At 46.5% G+C, this 5,033-nt stretch overlaps 1 pseudogene; it reads right to left on the bottom strand.

The window, feature by feature from the left end:
• Nucleotides 1-1,983: 1,983 nt before the first annotated feature.
• LOC124728303 lies at nt 1,984-2,101 on the bottom strand (annotated as a pseudogene).
• Nucleotides 2,102-5,033: the final 2,932 nt, after the last annotated feature.

Genomic DNA, 5,033 nt, shown 5'->3' with positions numbered 1-5,033 from the left:
CTCGGAGCGCCGCGGCGCGGCGCGGACGGCGCACTCGTCTCTGTTAACATGTGTGCGCGGGGTGCAGCAGCGTTGCGCAGCACGCCGCGGCGCGGCGCGCTCAGTGTGGGCCCGCCTTAACGCAACACGCTCCTCAACTCTGTTCTGATTTTCTTTTAAATAATGCACACATTTATCCCTAAACTCATGAAGCAAAACCTACTCTAAAATGTCGGTCACATCCCCATAATCAAATTTCTTCCACAATAGCTTTCACAGTGCTGTTAGCAACGATACATCAGGCAACTAATGTCGCAGGAGTTACTGATAAGACCCAATAAGAAACATAAAAAAGAGACATCAATGATACATACACCGAAATAAAATTACTACAACATATAACGGTATGTCCATCATTTTTACTTGTGGGCCGCCTATCAGCATAACGTAACATTACACGAAACTGAGAGCGACAGGAGCACAAAAGTTGAAGATGTGACTACCACATACTACAAACTTCTGAGATACAAAGCATAGCACCAAGACCGAGTCTAAATGTTCTGTGCACAGTAGTCTCACATTGAAAAAAAAGTAAAAAACGGGGCTGTCCCGCAAGATAACGCACTAACTACATCATAAAAGTGCCATGAACCGAAATCCTGACCAAGGGGCGCCAGTTGCAATCCATCGCTTACTTTAATCATAAATATGTGTCTGAGTAAAGCTAAATACTATTGTCCTTACATACATGAAAGTATTATATTGTCAATAACCTTCAAATCATGGGCTGCTCACATGAGTCTTTTAGACGAATTAGTGAATATACTCATGGCACTTGTGTTGCCCTATGCGTGTAATCACTTTCAGAAGTCAAATTAATAATCAGATTAACTAGTTTAAAAGCACTGAATTTTAAATTGCTGGTGTACTCATGCAGCAACACAACAAAATAAAAACAGTGAATAGTAGAGGGAGTGCGAATGAGAACAGTTCAGAAAATAATGACAAGTTTTATTAAACCTTTGGTAACTACACCTTTCTGGAGAACCAGTTGCTAAATCTTACACAAATCAGTTAAGAACTGGTGTTTGATAGGCAAAGCATACATTGGGATGTAAGCTATATAAATTCTCCCCTGAAATAATCTCTTTCACAACGCAACCTGACTCTGTTTACATGAATCCACTGTGAGGCCTAACTCTATTCAAATGGAATCAGCTACGATCGGCTGTACCAAAAACTATGGTTCATCTGAGCTGCGAATATCATTCAACAGCTCTACGCCGGTGCAACAGTACTGTACCCTTTCACTTTGATTCAGGAGGCACGGGAAAACGGCGCGTTGTCGGCAAGGAGCGGCCGCTGCGACAGCTGTAATCTTCTGAAACGTACACGAAAATATGAAAACCACGCGGTCTGGCCATCTGATTATCAGAAAGCGGGAAACTTCCTTATCACAGCCCTGAAGTCTCGGCGTATTTCAGTGTGAGGTGCACCCAATCACTGGTCTGGTCAAACCAATTTGACTCACAGGCATGATGGTGCATGCTGTAATTGTCAAACGTCGGGCTGCCAACTCAGGACGAATAAGTTCACCCTCGTGACACATAATATGTGCAAGATGGTACAGTTGGAAACTGCCACAGGCTCTTTGTCCACCACAAAACACAGACCGCAAGTCTCACCCACTAGGGAAAGACCTGGAGTTCTCCACCAGGGTAGGACCACAAGACGACGTTCCCCAAACAATCACAACCCCCTCCACCAAGTCTCGGTAAAAAAATAAATTAAAAAGCTCCGTCCGAACAGGCCTTGGAAGGTCCAACGGTACCGACCGGCCGCCGTGTCATCCTCAGCCCACAGGCGGCACTGGATGCGGATATGGAGAGGCATGTGATCAGCACACCGTTCTCCCGGCCGTATGTCAGTTTACGAGACAGGAGTTGCTACTTCTCATTCAAGTAGTTCCTCAGTTTGCCTCACAAGAGCTGAGTGCACCCCGCTTGCCAACAGCGCTCGGCAGACCGGATGGTCATCCATCCAATTGCTAGCCCAGCCCGACAGCGCTTAACTTCGGTGATCAGACGGGAACCGGTGTTACCACTGCGGCAAGGCCGTTGGCATCAAGCCTCGGTATGGGAGCCAAATTAACGAAAAAGAAACCGCCCCCACATTGCACAAACCAATCGAACTATCCTCTACTCGTTGAATCTTCCCCTTTTGACTTTTCTGTTGCCCTGGTAGCCAATCCAGTCACAGCACCAGGGTTCCAACGCTGCAGGAGCAAATCTCTACTTTGCATATCCCGACAGGAGCTAATCAGCTACTCCAAATCTACCTTATCAGAAAAAAAGAAGATTTTCGTCTAGGGAGGTGTCGTGCTCACGGTTAGCATAGCCATGTTTCAGCAAGAAACATCTACCTAGATGGGACCACAATTCCTCTTTATGGACTGATCTAATTTTTCTGGGCTGGCCGTTTGCAATTTCTAAAAGAAGGCTGTTAAGCTTCCCAGACAGTCACGCCCACGTAATTTACGTTTCGCTCGCTAGAAGGGCCCGGCGACATACCGGCGCCCGGTGGCGAGGAGGGGGGAGAGCACACGTATGGCAGCCATTCTGTCGGTATTGCCCCAGCTTCTTCTTACATGAGAATGCACGGAGTTTTCTGACTTCCCATCGTTTGCTCAAAAGCCCAGTTTCCAACAGTCTCTCTTAAATACAACAGTCGTTCAGTAAGTAATGCCCCACATATTTTAAAAAAGTCATTTATATACATAAAAAAGCCTTTGTTGGTGCTTCACATTTGATGTTTGTTTTGCGCTCCGGTAAAGTTTCGAACTGTCCTGGCAGATGGCAGAGCCGTAACACAGCGTCAAAATTGCGTCTACATACGACTCACGTTACAAGCAGCGTGCTGCTAATGAATTCTCGTGTGCAGAAAAAGAAACCGTTGTGAACATCCATAACCGTTTGTATGCAGTGTATGGCAATTCTGCAGTTGATAGGAGTACAGTTGGGCGATGGGTGAAGAAAGTTACAGCCTCAGGAAATGCAGAAACAGAGCTCCATCATCAGCCACGCTCGGGACGTCCTGTCACAGCCACGCTCCACACATGCTGAAACGTGCAGATGCCATTATTCGTGCCGACCGGCGCATCGCAACTCGACAATTGGCTCTACACTTGTCGGTCAGCATGGGAAGTGCGTCTGCAATGATCGAGACTCTCGGATATTCAAAGGGGTGCTCGAGATGGGTTCCACGAATGCTCGCAGCAGACCACAAGATTCAAAGAAAGGCCATTTCATCTGAATTGTTGGAGCGTTTTGAGACTGACGGGGAGGTCTTTCTTCCATGGGTCGTTATGGAGGACGAAAGCTGGGTGCACCACTTTCTGCTGGAAACAAAAAATGCAGTCCATGGGGTAGCATCATCCTCATTCACCACAAAAGAAGAAATTCAAGACAACTGCCTCTGCCGGAAAAGTCGTAGTGACAGTCTTCTGGGAGTGTACTGGCGTCATTCTCCTGGATGTGAAACCAAGAGGGACAACCATCAATTCATAGGGATACGTGAAGACTCTGAATAAACTCGGGAACCGGTTCCGACATGTTCGATCGAACAAGAATCCAGCAGAAGTCTTCCTCCAACATAATAATGTTCTACGACTTTGCCATCTGCCAGAATGGTTCGAAATTTCAAGTCTGACAACCCGGGAACACATCGCCAAGTTGGGTTGGACATCCTTGCCTCATCCACCCTACAGTTCAGACCTGACACCCTCGGACATCCATCTCTTTGGGGAACACACTTTGAAGATGATGGGAGTGTCAGTCATGAAGTGAAAACATGGCTACGTCTACAGGACAAGAGCTTTCACCAGCAAGGAATATATGCTCTGCCACAACGTTGGTGTACAGACATAGAACGTGATGGAGACTAATACGACATAGACAAGACATGTTGATGTACTTGATCACCAAATTCTGGCTTAACAGTAAATATGCTCTGAGAAAAAAATGTGGGGCGCTACTTATTGATCGACCCTCGTAGCTTCCTCCACCCACTTTCAGCCATCTGGCTGTCTTCCATGGTGGACTGTCGCTGGCCCAGGTAAAATATTTTGCAAAATGGCGCCCTACTATCCAAGCCCAAACGGAAGAAGGAGAGTGCTTCCGCCAGAAGTCCTTCTGCAGGTACGATCAACTGAATTCTGTTTCCCAGAATCACTCGCACAGCCAGGTCGCTGTGCTCAGCAGTTTTGGCCCCAAATCCATCTCGCGTCTTGTTCTTGGTCACCTCCGCTACGACCCCCTGGGTATGAGCTCTCTACAGGCTACGTATGCAGTTACAAGAGCATTCTGCCCATAATTTTCTTATGTAGAAAAAGTCGTTAACCACAAATAGCAAATGTAGTACCGGGGAACACCGAGATCATGCACTAAATTATGAATGTTAATGTGACCAAGAATGTTGTTAAAGTGAGAGAGTGGCGCGCCAGCTCTCATTATATAAAGGTGTAAAAAGAGTCCTAAATCTGGAAAATTGAATATGATGTTTGTTGTGAAAAGTCACACTCACTTCTAATACTAAATTATTGGGTTACGTTTTACTGAAAAATTTGTTACAGAATGTGATATAAGAAATCATTAAAAACAGTAAATATTTTTTTATAATTTTAAAATATGAAGTCCGAAACCAGATTACGATATTTTCGAAAGGTGGGCACCAAGTACACACCACCCCCCCTCCCCCCGTTGGTACTGTGAGGGTTGCCATTGGACAGGCGCATGGATACCACCAGGCGTCCCATGTCGCCACAGCTGCTGCATCTTTAGCTGCGCTTCACACCGAGGCGAACTTACTGTTAGGGACAGCTCGACCTGAAATGAAAATGTCGGCCGGTGTGGCCGAGCGGTTCTAGGCGCTTCAGTCTGGAACCGCGCGACCGCTACGGTCGCAGGTTCGAATCTTGCCTCGGGCATGGATGTGTGTGATGTCCTTAGATAGGTTTAAGTAGTTCTAAGTTTTAGGGGACTGATGACCTCAGATGT

Source organism: Schistocerca piceifrons, chromosome 1 (genome assembly GCF_021461385.2).
Source record: "Schistocerca piceifrons isolate TAMUIC-IGC-003096 chromosome 1, iqSchPice1.1, whole genome shotgun sequence".
NCBI lineage: Eukaryota > Metazoa > Arthropoda > Insecta > Orthoptera > Acrididae > Schistocerca > Schistocerca piceifrons.
This window is presented reverse-complemented; position numbering and strand designations above follow the sequence as displayed.